This window comes from Papio anubis, chromosome 14, assembly GCF_008728515.1.
Source record: "Papio anubis isolate 15944 chromosome 14, Panubis1.0, whole genome shotgun sequence".
NCBI classification, from domain to species: Eukaryota; Metazoa; Chordata; class Mammalia; order Primates; family Cercopithecidae; genus Papio; species Papio anubis.
The window spans coordinates 1,903,793-1,922,985 of NC_044989.1; the positions used below are offsets into that span (position 1 = coordinate 1,903,793).

General features: G+C 44.9%; 1 protein-coding gene across 1 annotated transcript in view; it reads right to left on the bottom strand.

The window, feature by feature from the left end:
• MYT1L (myelin transcription factor 1 like) overlaps window positions 1-15,586 on the bottom strand; it is a 226,461-nt gene extending 210,875 nt beyond the window's left edge. Inside the window, exon 1 of the mRNA XM_009183612.4 lies at window positions 15,509-15,586. The gene's annotated coding sequence lies outside the window, so the exon portion shown is untranslated. The remainder of the gene's footprint in view (window positions 1-15,508) is intronic.
• Window positions 15,587-19,193: the final 3,607 nt, after the last annotated feature.

Here is a 19,193-nt window from a genome sequence, read left to right on the forward strand (position 1 = left end):
CGGGGGTTCGAGTCCATTCTCCAAGCCTCTGCGGCCGCCACTGGTGCACAGAGTCCTGTCCCAGGGCGGGGGGGTCGAGAACCTACCAAAATCCCCCTTTTGTGGCTCCCAGTTCATTTTTAAAAAAATATTTAAAGTCAGAGGCAGAAATTTCCTCTGGACATCTATTTTAGGCAAGCAAGTTATCCGACCTATTTTGTTTCTGTGTATTTGATTTTGAAAACCAAGCATTCGTAAGTGGCCATCTCCAGAACTGGCCTGAGTGCCGGGCGCCCCGCCCTGGGCTGGGCAGGTCCCATCTCAGCGGGACCACAGGGTGGGTGTGGTGTGTAGGGGCTGTGCCGGCACCCTCCCTACTGCCCCACCCTCCGGCTACAGCACTCCATGTGACCTGAGGGCAGGGGGTTGTTTATTTTGGGTTCCTTATGAATCCCATGGTTTGAGCGTCCTACACCATTCTTTCTTGGATTTCTTCTCCAGTTTGTGGACACAGAGCCCCAGGCATTTTTCAGAATGGGGACCTCGAGGCAAGGGTTCCGAGGCCCTGCATGTTGGAAATGTCTATTTCACTAAGGGGATAATCATCTCTCCCAAGACTGCAAAGGCCTTGAGGCTATTTTATTCTACGCTATGCATGTATAGTGTTCAGGTTTACGAACGGTTCCACTCCATCGCCAGGCCAGTCTGCAGTCTGATCCTGGTTCCCCCGGGAAGCTCATCAGAAGCACGGGTTTTCTCTCTAAACAGCTCTACGGTCTTCTCTTTCTGTTGGTTTTCTGGAGTTTGATGAGTTTAGGTTTTTTTCATTCTTACTGCTTGACATGAGTGCCCCCACACAACCTGAAAACTGTTCACCTCGCAGAACTTTCTTCTTTCTTTATTAACTTTCCCCTCTTTATTTCCTTTATTATTATTAGTTTGTTTGAATTTCTACTACTAAATGGATTTGGATTGTTGGATTGTCTAAATTTATCTTCCATTGGTTTCAGCTGTTTTTTTTTTTTTTTAAATCTCTTTTTCTTCTCTACGTTCCGGAAGGGTTTCTAACATCTACCTTTGACTTCCTCAATTGCACTTTAAATTTTCAGTACTCCAATTTTAATTTTCAAAATTAGCTTTTGTCACAGTCATACATTTGCATTTATTTTGGTGAATTCTTGTCTTTACAAGAGGATAGAGATCAAGTCGCACTACTGTGTGATTAATATCTCACACAAGGTACCTTACATGTAAACAGCTGATCAATAATAGAGTGAAGAAATAAAGGGAGAAAGAAGTGAGTGAGGGCGTCTCTGCTCAGGGCCGGTGCTACTGTGTCCCCGCTCCTCACAACTGTAGAAAGTGGGTGTTACTAGCCCCATTGTGCAGATAGTGGACAGAAGCTGGAAAGGGTACACAATTTGGTCATTTTTGCACAGTTTATGAGTAAGTCATGAGAGTTTCTGAGTTTTCACAGGGTGTCCTGAAGTAATTCAGGCAAAAGTAAAATAGTGAACAATGTCAGGACCTCCTGGGTTCCCCTTGTTGGGCATGACCTCTTAGCACCTCAGAGTTCAGCTGAAAAAAAGGCCTGGTTCCAACCTGGTGCCCCAGGGATTCTTGGTTTACTTTCTCATTCCTTGAATGGGTCTTGTTACCTCCAGTTCCTCTTGCTCAGAGATGGGGGGTCACCTTCTTCCTACATGGAGACAGGATCGTGGCTGTCAGGTTTTAACCCTGCTCCATGGTGAGAAGTAGACTTTACATCCTGATCCCGTGTGCACATCCTATGTATGTTGTAGAGAGATTCGAAACCATGATAAAATCAAACATTTCACAGAACACCACATTCTTAGTATGTATGACATCTTCAAATACTTTCCATTTTACTTCTTTTTGCTGATATTAGTACTGCCTCCTCAGACTGATATCACAACTCACAAATGAATTGTGGCCACAGTTGGAGAAACACCGGTGTAAGTTAGCTGGGGTGTATTTTCTCCATGGTCTCTCGACCATGAGACTCGGTGTGTGATCGCGTGGTTGGTTCTCTGCTGCTGCCGGACAGTGGCGCCTGCCTTGACCTCTTCCAGCCCAATACCTCATCACCACTTATGATAATAAGATACTGAAAACATTATCTATGATACCGGTTGTCAAGTACAGTTGTGTATCTCTCAGTTTCATATAGAATTCAATTTCAAAAGCTTTCTGTGTATGCCATATGCTTCAGTTGGTCTATCATTGGATGCCACTGGTAAGTGTCGGGCCACTGTTGTGCTCGAGGCTGCCTAAGAGACAATGAGGATGGAATGTATGAATTGACTCCAGAAGCATCCCAAGACCTTCAGGCCTTCAGTGGACCAAGCATTACACTAACTGCAAAAGGGTGTAATCATTTGTCCCTATTCACAGGGTAGGGTCAACGTTTTTCAGGGTAAATATTCAGCATGATAGTTTAGGCTTGTGATACGTGTCCCCACCCAAATCTCACCTTGAATTGTAATCCCCATAGTCCCCACATGTCAAGGGCAGGACCAGGAGGAGGTAACTGGATCAAGGGGGCAGGGTGGTTTCCCCCATGCTGTTCTCATGATAGAGAGTGAGTTTCAAGGGATCTGATGGTTTTAAAAGCATCTGGCATCTCCCCTGCTTGCGCTTCTCCTTCCTGCCGCCTTGTGAAGAAAGTGCCTTGCTTCCTGAGTTGATTAAACCTCTTTTCTTTATAAATTACTTAGTCTTCGATGTGTCCTTATAGTGGTGTGAGAATGGACTAATACATCTTGGGAATTACTAAGAACCAATCTGTGCCTCCACATCAACCCCAGGGTAAGCTTACAACTGCTCCAAAATATGCACCTGTTCTTCTTGAGTCCTCACCCCATTTCCCAGTTAGCCTTGCTCCATTCCCACGGCCTGCTCTGCACGGGGGGCATCTGTGCTTCTGGTGTGTGTGTCTCAACACAGCCTCACACTTCCTGCCAAAGGCCTTTTGGGCTTTTCCACGTGACGTTTCACACAAAGTATTGAAAAAGTCAGCAGGTAGGAGGGTCACTTATTAAAAACTCCTCCATGTTCCCTGTGACAGTGAACAGTAACTACCCAGGCCTGCAGCCCAGGCTCATCCACCATCATCCAGGCCCATGGCCTTGGCCTCTGGGTAGCTCCTCTCAGCCTCCCGGTGCCTCTTAGCAGAGCTCTTCTCTCCCTCCTGCTGTGTGGCTTGATTCCCGCCGATGGACCATGGCCTGGGGGCCTGCTGCTTCTTCCTCCGGCAGCCACAGGGGTTTCTCTCCTGCCCCTTCTCTATGTCTTTTGAGATGTCCCCTTCCTGCAGCTGAGTCTTCAGTGCCACCCCATCACCTTCGAGGTAAGCCAGCACCCTGGTGTGGGGCCTGTGGGTGTTCAGGGCCACCGAGTCTCCTCCATGCCTGCACACCTTCCTGTGTGGACCCCCGCATTCCCTGACTAAGTCTCCCCTCAGCCTCTGGGAGCAGCATCTGCTCTCATGGCCCCAGGCCTGGCTGCTTCAGGCACCCCCACTCCACTCCCTCAGTGCACCATGCTTCCTTTCCCATCATAGAACGCTTACTATAGTGAAACAAATTAACTTATTTATCATTCCGGTTACTTTTTTGTGACAAGAGCAGCTAAAATCTACTTACTTAGCAAAGCCTCTAACACAGTATAATTTTATTAACTTTAGTTTTCATATTGGGCATTAGATCTCTAGACTTGATCATCCCACATATCTGCTATTTTGCATCATTTGACTTATACCTCCCTGCATCCCCTCCAGCGTGCGTACTAACCACCATACGTTCACTCCTGCACGCTATGTGTATTCCTGCATGCTTTCTATTTTACATTTTCACTTTTTTGATGACAGGCGTTCTCTACTCTGTCACCCAGGCTGGAGTACAGTGGCGTGATCTTGGCTCACTACAACCTCTGCCTCCCAGGCTGAAGTGATCCTCCCACCTCAGCCTCCGAAGTAGCTGAGACTATAAATGTACATCACCATAACTGCCTAATTTTTGTATTTTTAGTAGAGACGGGGTTTCACCATGTTGGCCAGACTGGTCTCCAACTCCTGAGCTCAAATGATCCACCCCCTTCAGCCTCCCAAAGTGCTGGGATTACAGGCCTGAGCCACCGTGCTCAGCCTAAGCTCTTTAGAAAAAAAAAAAAAGAAAAAATATTGTATTATCTCACATTTAAGTGAGATAACTTATTTATCATCTCTCATTTAAGTGAGATAACACAATATTTTTCTTTCTGAATCTGACTTATTTTAGCATAATATTTTCTGCGTATATCTATATTGTGGCAAATAGCAGGACTGCATTCTTCTTAAGGCTGAATAATATTCCATTGAAGATATATATATCCCCCACATTTTTTCTATCCATTTGTCCATCAGGTTGCCTCTGTATCTTGGCTACTGTGAATCATGCTGCAATGAACATGGGCGTTGCAGGCATCCTTGCGAGGCATTGATTTTGTCTCCTTTGGGAATTTCCTCAGGAGGACTGGTGGGTCACATGGCTGTTCTATTTTTAATGTGCTCTTTTTCATAATGGCTGTACCAACCCACATTCCCATTACAGTGTGCAAGGCTTCCATTTTGTCCACAACCTCACCAGCACTTGTTATCTCTTGATTTTTGGATAATAGTTGTAAACCAAAAAGTATCTGAGATGGGTCTCAATCAGTTTAGAAGGTTATTTTGCCAAGGTTAAGGAAAAAAAAAAAAAAAAAAAAAAAGAACAGAATTACAGAAACAGTCTGTGCCTTTCTCCAAAGATGAATTTGAGAGCTTCAATACTTAACAGGGAAAATTGGCACTTTACATAAGATAAGGTGAATGAGGAGTTGCTGCCTGTGGAGATATTTAACCTTTTATCTGTAGCTATCTGCTTTGGAACAAAAGGAAAGGCAACTTCTTGCATGACTCAGCTTTCAGCTTAATTTTTTTTTTTCTTTTGGCAGAAGGAATTGGGGTCCCAAGTTGTTATTTTCCACTCACACAGCTGTCCTTCCAGGTATGAAGTGGTAACTTTTGATGAAATCAGCTTTGATAAATGGTTAACAGTGAGAAAATTCTGGGAGTGGAAGATCTGATCCAGCCAATGCCATTTTGCCTTCAGCCTCAAGCTGCCAAGTCAGCTTCGGGAGACATTTAGTTGACAGTTTAAATGATAATTAATAGGCCTTTCCCCCAGACCCAACTGCCTTTGTAAAGCTAATGAGAGACCACCCCGTGAGGGGGAGAAGTGGAGCCTGAATTCTGTTAAGGTGTAGGTATTCATGATGGCCAGCCATTATTTCAGAGGTCCTGCAGAGAGCATCACTATGGTAGTACCTAAGATCGGCTTTTTGAGGCATCTTTTCAGGGTTTTTTGCATGCCTGATACCCATGGCTCCACGTGGACCCCCCAGTAGATGACTCTTTCGCTCCTGTGGCCCCACCCAGAAACCACTCAGTGCACAGCGGGAGCTTTCCCACACCGTGACTGTATCCCAGTCAGTTGGCAGCAAGCAGCCACTGCCTGGGCGCCCCACCCTTTCCTAAAACTGTCCTTGAAAATCCCTTAACCTACAAGCCTTCCATGAGATCGATCTGAGTAATAACTCCATCTGCCACGGCCGCGGCCAGCCTGGCATTAATTAGACCCTTGGTTTACTGCAATGCCCTGGTCTTCATTTGTGCAGTGGGCAGGGAGAACAGGCCAGGAGGTGACGATGATGGCTTCATTTTGCATTTCCCGTTTGAGGAGTGATGTTGAACACCTTCTCATTTGCCGGTTGGACATTTTTATTTACTGTTTTAAAAAATGTCTGTGTAGGACCTTCGCTCATTTGAGGATTATTTGCCTTATTTTTACTCTTGATTTGTAAGAGTTATTTATACATTTTGGATATTAACCCCTTATCAGCTGTGATTTGCAAACATTTTTTTTTCCCACTCTATAGGTTGCTTTTTCATTTTGATATTGTTTCTTTAACTGTGCAGAAGCTTTTTAGTTTTGTGTAGTCCATTTATTCATTTTTGTTTTGTCACTTAAGCTTTTGGGTAACATTTTTAAAAGTATTGCTGTGACAAAGGTCAAGGAGATTTTTCCCAACATTTTCTTCTATGAGTTTTTTGGTTTCAGATTTTACATTTAGGGCTTGCATCCATTTTGAGGTTTTTTTTTTTTTTAAATGTATAAGAGAAGGATCCAGTTTTATTATCTTCCATGTGAAAATTCAGTTTTCCCAGCACTGTTTATTGAAGGGACTGTCCTTTCCCCATTGCGTCCTCTTGGTGACTTTGTCAAAAATTAGTTGCACATACGTGTTTGAATTTATTTTGGGACTCTATGTTCTGTTCCATGGGTCTATGGTTCTGTTTTTATGCCAGTATCATACTGCTTCAATATCTATAGCTTTGTAATATAATTTTAAATCAAGAAGTATGATTCCTCCAACTTTGTTTTTCCTTCTCAGTTTTTTTGTTTTTTTTTTTTCTGGCTTCTTGGAGTTTTTTCTGGTTCTACAAACATTTTAGGATATTTTCCCAATGTTTGTGAAAATAGCTATTGTTGCTATTGAAGATTTTAATAGGGATTGTGTTAAATCTGTATATCACTTTGGGTAGTATGGACATTTTAACAATATTAATTCTTCCTAATGAACATGAAATAGCTTTTCATTTATTTGTACCTTTTTCCATTTCTTTCTTTAATGTTTTATAGTTTTCAGTGTACAAATCTTTTACCTCCTTTGTTAAATTTATTCCAAAATATCTTTTTTGATGCTATCATAAATGGGATTGTTTTATTGATTTATTTTCCAGCTAGGTTATTATTTGTCTATACAAATGCTACTGATTTTTGTATGCTGATTTTGTATTCTGCAACTTCACTGAATTCATTCATAATTCTAACAGTATTTTTGTGTGTAATCTTTGGGATTTTCCACATATAGGATCATGTCATCTGCAAATACAGAAACGTTACTTCTCCCTTCTGAAATGGATCCCTTTTGTTTATTTTCTTTCATCTCTCATCTGACTGCTCTTGTTAGTACTTCTAATCCCATGCTGAACAGAAGTGGCTTTCTACTGGATCTTAGTGGGAAAGTTTCAGTTGCTCCCTGTTAGTTATGTTAGCTGCAGGTTTTACATAATAGCCTTCATAATGTTGAGGAACTTTTATTCTATACTTAAACTGTTAAGAGGTGATTTTTGTTTTGTTTTGTTTTGTTTTTGTTTTTGTTTTTTATCATGAAAGTGTGTTGAACTTTGTGAAAAGCTTTTTCTGTGTCAGTTGAGATGATCATGGGGTTTGAAAATCTTTCATTCTGTTAATGGGATGCATCACATTGATTTGCATATTTGAAACCAGCCTCCCATTGCATTTTAAAGATCATTCTCAAGCTGTGCAAAAGCTCTGCCTTTACATTTTGGGCATCTATGGGCTAAAATGGAGAGTACACCAAGGCAGTGCCCATCTGGCAGAACTTCAGAGTAGATTCTCCTGTTTCTCCTCCTGCTCAGCTGCTTTTCTGTGTAAAGAGTGAGGAAGGTGAGAAGCATAGGCAGCAGGGGATTAAGAAACAACTTGTTCCTAAATGACCCTTCAGGTCTGGGGGAGAACACTTTGAAGAATGGGAAGCCAAATATTTTTCCCCTAGACCTAGATGTTTGAAGCTGCAAGTCTGGAGGCTGACTATACGTTGTTAGGTTCTGCTTGGCTATGAACAAGCTGTGTAATGTGGGGACGGTTAGGTGCTGTCTGGGTGTAGACAGGGCCTGCTGCCAGTGACAGCAGTGTGTTAGGAAAAAAGGCACACAGGAGGTGCCGCTCTGCTGCTGTCTCTCTATCATACCCACAGATTCATTACACCGGGTCAAGTCTCAGTATCTTCTGGATACACTCCCCATGGCTACAACTACCCAATGATCGATCCGACACCCTTCTAGGAATGTTCTACCATTAAAAGACCAAAGATTAAATCCATGATCTTCTATGCAATGGCTTTGTGAACTTTAGGATTGAGAAGCCACACCCACAGCTAACATCATACAGAACAAAGTAGCAGGGCAAACACTTCCCGACTTCAAAACTCACTACAAAGCAACAGCAATCAAGACAGAGTGGTGCCACTCTGTTCAGTGGAACAGAATCCATACCAAGACGCATCTACTGTAAACAGACTCTTCACAGGGGTGCCGGGGCTAGTTGAAGGGGAGAGAATCATCTTTTTAACCAACCAGACATCCCCATGCAAACAGGAGTACTCATTTCTGAGTACTTCAGTCCAGCAAGATGGAGTTGGTGGCAGCCTGCCTCCAGCATGTCCCTATCTCACACTGTATACAATAATAAACCCAAAATGGATCCAAGACCCAAACTTGGATCCATATACGAACTAAAACTAGGCTTGGCATGGTGGCTCATGCCTGTAATCCCAGCACTTCGGGATGCCAAGGCGGGTGGATCACCTGAGGTCAGGAGTTCGAGACCAGCCTGCCAACATGGCAAAACCCTGTCTCTAGTAAAAATACAAAAAAATTAGCCAGGCATGGTGGCGTGTGCCTGTAATCCTAACTACTAGGGAGGCTGAGGCAGGAGAATCACTTGAACCTGGGAGGCAGAGGTTGCAGTGAGCCGAGATTGTACCACTGTACACCAGCCAGGTTGACAGAGCAAGACTCCATCTCAGAAAAAAAAAAAAAAAAAAAAAAAGAACTGTAACTATACAACTCTCAGATTTGGCAACATATTCTTAAATATGAGAACAAAAGCATGCGCAATAAAAAAGTAGATAAATTGAACGCTATAAAAATTTTGAAAACCAGACTTTTGTGTTGCAAATACACCACCATAAAAGTGGAAAAAAACAATCTACAGAAGGGGAGAAGATATTTAAAAATCATATACTGATAAGTGATTTCTATCCAGAATATATAAATAATTATTATAAATCAATAACAGAACGACAAATAACCCAATTAACAACTGGCAAAGGATCTGAACAGATATTTCTCCAAAGAAAATCTACAAAAAACCCTAAACACACAAAAAGATCGTCGATATCATTAGTCATCAGAAATGTATAAATCAAAACTACAGTGAGACCATGCTATGCCCACTGGGATGTCCAGAAGCAAACGTCAGATGCTGACAAGTGCTGGTCACTTGTATGTAGGGAGCCCTCATTGCACTTGAGGATGGCCCCAGGTGCTACAGCATGAGGAAATCAGAAGCTGCACATTGATGGTAAGAATGTCAACAGTACAGTCACTTTAGAAAAACAGTGAGGCAGCTCCTGAATGGATTGACCAGAGTCGAGTCACTATGTGACCCAGAAATTCCACTCCTAGAGAAGCAATAAGAATGTGTTCACACATTCATATAAAGACTGTATATGTTTACTGTTGCTTTATTTGTGACAGCCAAAATGTAATCTCAAATTTCCATCTACTGATGAATGGATAAACAGAATGCGGCTTATTATATAATAAAATTCACTAATGTGGGATATATATGAATTCATAGATAACGAAATATGTATCTACCATAAAAAGTTATGAAGCACTGATAGATGCTACCACATAAATGAAGGTTTAACACATTATGCTAAGTGAGAGAAGTCAGTCTCAAATGGCCACGTCTAATGATTCTATTTACATAAAAAGTACAGAATAGAGAAAGTTGCAGAGGCAGAAGGTACATTAGTGGCCATTCGGGGCCAGACTCGGGGAATGTGGGAGTGATGTGGTTTCTTTCTGAGGTGATGAAAATGTTCTAAAGTTGACTGGGTGGCACTTGTTCCATATCTGTGACTATCGTAGGCCCCGCTTACTTGTGGTTTTCCTTTTCGTGGTTTCAGATACCCAAGGTCAACCATAGTCCAAAAATATTCAATGGAAAATTCCAGAAATAAACCATGATGAATTTTCCATTGTGTGCTCGTGATGAAATCTCCCGCCCTCCAGCTCCATCTGGCTGGGATGTGAATCATTTCTTTGTCCAGTGCGTCCGTCCACACTGCACACCCTACCCACCTGTCAGTCACTTGGGAGCAGTCTCAGTCATGAGAGCCACTGCCATGGTACCTACCACAGTGTTGTATGCAGGGAGCCCTCACTGCACTTGAGGATGGCCCCAGGTGCTAGAGCACTGAGGCTGGCTTGTTGTCATCGCTTCACGTCATTAGTTATTATTGTTAACCTCTTCCTGGGCCGAAGTTTTAAATTAAACTTTACCGCAAATGTTTGTGTATGTGAAAAAACATAGTATATGGAGTTTTGGCACTATCCATGGTTTCAGGCACCCACTGGGGGTCTTGGAGTGTATGCCACAGATATGGGAGAAAATGCAATACTAGAATGCACTGAAGTGTACGCTTCCAATGGGTGAATTGTATGGCCTGTGAATTATAACTCGAAGTTGTTGATACATTCATGTGATGTCTCAAGGAACACTCAGGAAACACAAATGAAGCAACTAAGCCTCCTGAGCTACTCACTCCTGCCTCCACTTCCCACAGGCCCAGGGGTCACTTCCTCCCGGGACACAGGTGCAAGGCTTCCCTCGAATGGCACATGGGAACCCCCTTTGTGCCCTTCTGCTCCAGGCTAAGATCCTCAAGATCCTCACCCATCAGCAATGGGTCTGTGGGGCCTCTGACACCCTCCCATCCAGCCACTGGGCTCTGCCTCTTCACAGCCTCGCCTGGTGAGCCTGGACCGGAGGCCTAGAACCTGGAACATTAACCCAAACTCATTGCCTGTGTGGCCCACTGGGGCCTGGAACCAGAGGCTCATGGAACCTGGAACCACAAGGGCACAAGGGCTCAGATACATGTTGCCATGCCCAGAATTCTGCTTCTGGCTGTAACTTTGGCTGCTGATCAGGGAATGTCTGGGGAGCCAGGCTTCAGATCACGTACTGCTCTGCAGGTCGGGAACCTGCTGGAGGCAGGCTGCCACCAACTCCATCTTGCTGGGCTGAAGTTCTCAGAAATGAGGGGCAATTCTCACCAGAAAGGCAAGAGCCCTGCTGCCCCAGGTGGGCTCCAAGAAGGGTGACTGAATTCTGCTAACACAAAGCACCCCTGCGGGTTCTGCAGTGCCATTCACGCATCCACGTGCTGCTGCGTGGAGGACTGTGCCCGCACCCGGGCGGTTTGGTTTAAGGTCACAAGTGGAGTCCTTCCCACATAAACCTTTTAAGGCACAGGTATGGCGAAGAAGTGTTTGCTCCATGCATCACAGGATTTGATCTTGCTGGAACTCCATTCTTATGACCAGAAATGTGGATGCCCATGACTTCTCCTATGCGGCCAATTTGCCTAGTAAATAACAACTAACTGCTAAGGAAGAACCAGATCAAGAGTAGATCACCTCTTTGCACCTTTTAAATGAAAGAAACCTTTGAGAGCGAGTCAAGTGCATCTCGTTATCATTTCACGTTTTTCCCGGGGTAGGATCGGCAGGAATCCTGTTTTTTCCGTTATTATTTCACTTTTTTCCCAGGGTAGGACAGGCAGGAATCCGGTTTTTTCCTGAGCAGTCAGAGAGCGTTCAGCTGCCTCTATCTAGTGGCAACGTGGGGATTTAATGCCGTAATAACTAGTCCTTGTCCTTGTGAACCGCCTCTTGTGGGCGGTCTCCAAGTTCCTTCCAAACAGTGACTTAATTAATGCTCACAGCAGGCCTGTGCTCCGGCAAACGTGAGAATCCGCCCTTCACTACGGACAGTCCCGGGAAGGCCGGTCGTCCTGGGAGAGAACCATGCAGGGCAGAGCTCATCAGCAGCAGACCAGAGTCAAAGGAGTGGGTGGAAGGTCGTGTCTGCATGGAAGGTGAGGAGGTGTTTCTCCTCCTTCCTCTGCAGCAGGGAGCGCAGGCGTCTGCTGCTGGCAGCTTCTCAGGAGCTCCGGCATCTGTGTCTGGGCATCCCGGATGGGCACCCTGCCTGACTCTGATTCATAATCTGAGTGCTTAGCCCAGAGCCCAGAGCTCACAGAAGCAAAGAAATGAATGCAGATAAGATGTATTTAGGCCAAGAACAGCCAGCAAGGCAGGCAGCGAGTGCCAGCGCTGGGGCAAGCAAGAGGACTAGGTCCCAGGAGCTGAGGCGCAGCCGGCAGGTTTCCGGGGAAGAAGATTCACGGGAGTTCCCCTTAAGAGGGGTTAATTAAGCGGGCATCAGCCTAGCCCTGTGAGAAGCAGAAGCTAGAGCGTGTGCCGGAAAGAAAGGCTTTGGTGAGTCAGAGCGCAAGGCTTTTGAACTCTGAATTGAGATACTTTGACTTTTTTTTCTCTTCTTACCTACAAAGGGCTATTGGATTTCTTGGAGTGACACAGTGTTAAAATCAAAATTGTGTTTTAGGTTGATCTTCTTGGCCCTAATTCAAAATGCAAATTTGCTAGCTTGGCCTGCACTTGTATCTGAGAACACCAGGTGTCCCGGTGTGGGATGAATCATCCAGTCGGCCATGTGGGTTTTACAAAGGGAGGCAGGGCCGCAAGAGTGCTGCAGTGCTGAAGAGAACGGTGCGAGGGCGGGGCCTTCAAGCACGCGGCCGCCAGGGGTCTCCGTTTCTGGGGACTTAATTTGGGCTCCATGATAATGACGGAAAGGAGACAGTGCAGGTGCAGCACGCAGGATGTTCGCCAGCAGCATCCTTATCACACTTGATCCTCACAAAAAGGCCACGTTCTTGCATGGTTGTTGCCACCGTGCTCTAAAGATAAGGAAGCCATGGCTATGGGAGGCCAGGCAGCTCCTCCCGCAGCTGGGCCACCTGGAAAACTACCTCACCTCCAAGCCTGCACCTTCTGGGCTGTGAAAGGGATCCTAAAAGGGCTATCTTTGGGCTTTCCAAGCAAAACACACATCAGGACACCTCATTAAGTAGCAAGTGTGCAAAACATTATATGAGTTACAAAGTTCTCTGCAAACTCAAGAGACTCTTGGCTGCTCTGGCTTTGCAGCTGCTTTAGAGAAATGGAAAGCCACATGGGGAAACAAAGGTGGAAGGAGAAGCCTGGGAGGCAAGGGAAGGAGTGGGGCGGGAGGAACTTCCTGCCAGCATACCAGCTGTCCACTCTGTCCCGGGTTCCAGGACAGGTTCTGTCTTATATTTCACTTGTTCATTTCCTTCAACAATCCCGTGAAGGGGCAGCCCTTTGTCTACTTTGCAGGCGTTGTGTAACTCATACAAAGTGAGATTCTGGCAAGCAGTCCAACTGGGGTCCCTCCAGGAATATGGGTGGAATTCCCAAGTCAGGAGGCTCGCTGCGATCACGGTACAGCAGAACAAAGGAAACCTTCACAAAAAGTTCATGAGGGAGGGGCTGGAACCTAAAAGGATACACACCATCCACTGTTTCCTTTAATAAAATGTCAACTTAGGAAGGAAGATTTGCTTTCATCTTGGGTCAGCTAAAGCCTCGTAAGGATTCACTCATCAATTAGGTGCTGGGAGCTTTGTCCATGTCCACTGTTTGGGTGCAGGGGACAACACTGCGGTGAAACCATACAAAGCCACTGCTCTCTGGAGCTTAGATGCCCAGGCAGAGAAGGCAAACAAATGCACAGACACATGATATGCCAGGAGAGAGAGGCACTCAGACACCAGAACACAGAGCAAGGAGATGGAGAGGGTCAGGAAGTGGCTGTTTCAGGAAGATTGGCCAGGAAGCTGTCTGAAAACTTGGACACCTGAGCAGAGAAATTCCTCCTCCCGCCTATGAAGCTGCCAAAGCAAAAGCCCTTTGGAATTCAGGACGGGGAAGCACACCCTTAGCTCAAGAGTTCTCACAGACGCCACGGCACTGTTTGCTTTTCTAAATGCTGCCGAGCCAGACAGTTCCTCAGAGGTCCAGGATGCTGTAGAAATAAGCAGGAATCCAACACCCTTCTCTATCACAGCACTCTGTGGCTGCTGATGCATGAGGTAGCTTCTGTGCGAACTGGGGAAACATATGTGAAAGAAGAGCTCCAAAGACAATAAAAGACAAAAATAATATTTAGAATCAAGAGGGAGAAAGAAGCTGGCATGCTGGATAAGAAAAGCAAAAAATATATAAATACGTATGTGTGCACATGCATCTGTGATTATCTAGATCACACGAAGACACGAAACCACATAGAACCCACCAGTACATGCATTTAAGTCTGTGAATTTCCTGCCAACCTGGGCGATGGCATTCTGAAATCCATCAGCCAGCGCACAGCTAATGAAAGCAGACCCACATTTTCTTAGTATGGATTTCACTACACAGATGGCAATTTACAATCATCTACCTGCTTAAATTACAGTGTAAAGGAGGAGATATTAAAATATTGCTAATAATTGAGTCCAAAGGCCCATCAATAGCTGTGCTCTCTCCGAAACACAGTCAGGTGGGGAGGCAGGCTGGGTCACCTAGGGCTTCACACATCGTTATAGGCTGGGGAGTGGCTTGGGCTATTGCCGTATTCATGGACTCCTAGACTCTGCACTGAGAGTTGCCCTAGAGACCCACACTCCCTGCTCATCGCACTGGTGAGGCCAGAAGGCACCTGCGCTCACCTGACATCAACTAACCTCCTTCCTTTGCAGCACTCTGCATCTTCTCAGGTTTGCAAAAGTTATTCAGGAGAACAGACAATGGAACACAATCTAATTATCCGATGGCATGGGAAGAGCTTTGTGATTGACAACAAGTCCATGTCCCAGTATAGACGAGAGGACCTCTGATTTGAAAAAGGAAGCTGGCTTGAGAGATCGGCTTCCAGCCAGAGACTTCAACTACGGGTCTACCTGCTGTAAGTTGCAGGTTCCCTTCATACTGCGAGGGTCACAATACCTTGCTGTGTGGTGGCTGGATGAATTACACGACAAAATACTCAGCGTATAGCCAGGATCCAACAGACACAAAACCCTTTCGTCCCCAAGTAAGACAAGTATTATGAAGACTTTGTAGCAACGTTTAAGCATTTAAGATGTAATTTTGAAAAAGTATACATTAGGTTGCAAAATTATAAGTATAATCCTATCTATCATCTGTCGATCTATCTATCTATCCATCCATCCATCCATCCATCCCATAATCCAACAAACCACAGAAGGGATGTTATATGTTGACTTTCTTCCTGTATTTGAATACTAGGTTTCTGGGGCAGAGACTGCATTTCAATTTCTTTCATATTTTTCAAAATTTTGGACCTTTAAGGATTTAATTTGTTGTTTTTATTTAAATACCTGTTTCACCTAAAAGTATTAATAACATGTTAATCTAGTGAAAGCAGGTATCTGTTTTGTACACAAGCACTACACTCTTAGAGTTTACTTCTCACTATTTGTGCCTTTATCCTACACACACACACAAACACTCACACACGTACATAATTGATTTTCCACATGGATTCCAAAGAGTAATGCCCGCATAAAGAAGGCAGTATAGACCCAAAGCATGTGGACTCTACTTTTAAAATCTCAGATGACATTGAGCAGGTTTGATTTTTCTTTCTCTTTTCCTCACCTAAAAATATTCTAGGGCGGAGAGAATAAGACCTTCTTGCCTAGTGTCTGTTTCTCTGTCTGTTGTCTGCCCTCAGACACTAACTAGGGTCATGGCAGAAGATGCAGCTGGTCATCTCCTTGGATTGCAGGTCGAGTGTGATGCATTCTAGAACCCTCCCACTGTCCCACTGGATGGTGGCCATGGAGAGACAGAGAAGCAGAGGGAGGGACAAAGGAACAGGGATGGAAGGACCTGCACTGGTCACTAGTAACTTAGCGACCCATGGGCCAATATGAGGAGCAAGAGTCTCACTGGGCCATGTGCTCCAGTGCTCCTTTTGTGGAGGAGGGAATCTTGAAAATACTGGGTCAGATCGAGGCCTGGACAGGCCGCTCGTCAGATTCAGCCTTTCCTGCTCTCCACCGTTTATGGCATGGCGCATGTTGCAAAGCAACGCAAAGTTGAGGAGTGATTAGACCCTCAAACCTTCAGGAAGTAGCAGTGGATCCAGGGCCTGAACACTTAGACTGTGTCCTGCCCACCTGTCCTTGGTCAATGGATTCTCCTGTTTCACGCAGAGATCAACTCCCCCAAAAAGGTGAGCCCAGTGTTTGTGTAGGAGGTCGGGAAAGAGGCCCTGCAGTTCCTCAACACCACCTACATTTTGAGTTCCAGAGAGAGAACACCTCCTAGGGAGGGCTGCCTTTTCTACCTGTCTACACTCACAAGGGCATATTACATAGGGGAGTTGCTATGTAACTGGGGGAGTTGCTGATTTGTGAGTTGACAGATGGAGAGGATGGTTTTGACTTGGGTAAGAAATATCTTCCCACCTTAATATAATACTAGATGCTGGCTTCTGTCTAAGTTTAGCTTTATCTCCATTTCTCATAAAAATAAGTTAATTTGGGGGACTTATGTAAGGTCAAGTAACATGCCTGATATGGTTTGGCTGTGTCCCCACCCAAATCTCATCTTGAATTGTAGCTCCCATAATTCTCACACATTATGGGAGGGATCTGGTGGGAGGTAACTTAATCATGGTGGGCGGGTCTTTCCCATGCTGTTCTTGTGACAGTAAGTCTCATAAGATCTGATGGTTTTATAAAGGGGAGTTCCCCTGCACACACTCTCTTGCCTGCCACCATGTGAGATGTGACTTATTCCTCCTTGCCTTCTGCCATGATGGTGAGGCCTCCTCAGCCTTGTGGAACTGTGAGTCAATTAAATCTCTTTCTCTCATAATTACTCAATCTTTGGTATGTCTTTATTAGCAGCATGAGGACAGACTAATACAGTGTCCAAGGCCACTCAGACAAGAGAACAGATTTGGTATACAAGCCTAGAGGCCCTAACCCCAAGTCCACTGATCTCAAGTGACACATAAATATATTCTCAGTGTGGGGGTTCAGACTTCGTGGATAACACTCAAGTTCCTTTAGATCCATGTCATTCTCTGCCATGCAAACACCTTTGTGAGTTTTTTCTGTATTTGCTGTACATACGTCTACATGCACGCATGCACACATGCAAACTCACACAAAGGCTGCCACACCCTTAGTCCTACTACATATGGAAATGCTAGAATTACTTCATTTTTTTACCATAAATATTATACTGTAAATATTCTTCTGCTATTTTTTTTCAGTTTGAGTTCATAACATTTGCATGCCAGTGTAATTATTTTCTTTATTTTTTGATACAGTATGATCTGTCACCCAGGCTAGAGTGCAATGGTGGATTTCAACTTGCTACAGCCTCTGCCTCCTGGGCACAAGGGATCCTCCCACCTCAGCCTCCCAAGTAGGTAAAACTACAGGTGTGTGCCACCGCCCCCGGCTAATTCTTGTATTTTTTTGTAGAGACGAGGTTTCACCATGTCGTCTAGGCTGCTCTTGAACTCGTGAGCTCTAGCAATCTACCCAGCTCAGCCTCCCAAAGTGCTGGGATTACAGGCGTGAGCCACCGTGCCCAGCCGCCAGCCAGTGTAATTAGTGATACCTTGATTGTCAGGATTGGTGGGGGCTGTTATTCCATAGTATGGCTACAGTCAGTTTATAAAACTATCACGTGTTGTTATAAATTCAGGGTTTCTTTTCCTATTTTTCACCAAACGCTCAATACTGTAATAAAATTTTTGTATGTGTCTCTTTCTCATGCACACATACCTATATTTCTCAAGGGTAGAGATTTATTTAAAATTTCCACAGATGTCGACAAGTTGCCCTTCAAAGTGTTCTCATCAATTTATCATCAGCACAGGAAAGTACACGTTCGCTAACACATTTGCCATTGTGTGGTTTTATCTAACTTGATTGCTGATTTGATGGTGTATTTGTGTATTACAGATATTGGAGTCTGAATATGTAGTTCCTAGACACGTCTACCTCCTCTTCTGTGATGCAGCTATTTACTTTACCTTCTTTATTACATTATGTATATGTACTCTGCATACTTAATCTTTTCGTATCATAGTTCCCCCGTTTACTGCTGGTCTTTTGGCTTTGTTTACAAACTTTTCTTGCTCCGAAGTTTTAAACTTTGATCTGCGTACATTCATCAGTCTTTTATAACGTCTACATGGTGGCACCTAGAAGGCTTTTCCTATTCTAAGGGAAAAGCAGGCTCCAGGATTTATTCCTAATCCTCGCATATATTTGATTTTCAAAATGTAGATCTTTAATTAGCCAAAGTTTATTTGGGATTGATGTAAAACAGGAACCTGACCCAGTTAGCAGAGCTCCAGGGACCCCAGCTGCCTCTGAACGGCTCCTTCCAGAAGACCGAGGACCTTCCCTCCTGCGGCAGAAGGCTGTGAACTGCACAGGTGAGTCTGTGTCCTCATGGCGCCTCGCCGCATAGTAAGTGACGACGGGCAGACACCCGAGAAGAAAACCACTGGCGATGCTGGCTGGATGGTCTCCTGGGGGGACCACTTGAGAAGGGTGGGGAGCTTAGGAGGGTGAAAGGCTTTTCTAAGGAAGTGATAGTTGAGTTCCTACTGCCTGAGAAACCAGCTAACAAAGGCCCAGACTGAGGACACAGCAGGTGCACAGGCACAGGAGAAAGAGATTCAGATTCAAGGAGTAAACAGGAGGTCTGGGATTTGCAGAGAGCAGGGGTGGGGTAAGGTGGGAGGTGGGCAGGGGAAGGCTGACATAGGAGGCTGATGCCACAGACTGGTGTCAGCAGGCTTTTACAGGGTTTATGTGGGGAGCAAATGACACAGCTTATGTTTAAACAGCCCTCTGGGGACTAGTCCTCTATGTTCTACCTGGAAACCAGGTGGCGAGGAGTGAGGGTCGACTGGAGCACATTTATGAGGACATGGGTGGTATTTTCACTTATCTGGGGCCCTTCTGATTTTAAGACACTTAGAGGCGGACAAGAAACATGACTTTTTACTTGCATTCATTAAATGTGTAAGTTTACCGAAATGCCTCTGTGACTGAGACATCATGCTCGCACAGCAGACGTCACTGACACGAGTGGCAGTTCCAAAATGTCCTGAGTGCAAGCCAGCACAAAAGGGACTGAAAAATCTCAGGGTCGGGAGTCTGCGAGGATGACACCTCGCGTATGTCTGCACTTCCCTCGGGCGAGTGGGCGCAGCACTTTGTTTGTAAAAGGAATAACCTCAGAATGTTGGTTAAATATGGCCTCACTTTGCCATGGCAACCTCACAGGCGCACATCTACCGAGG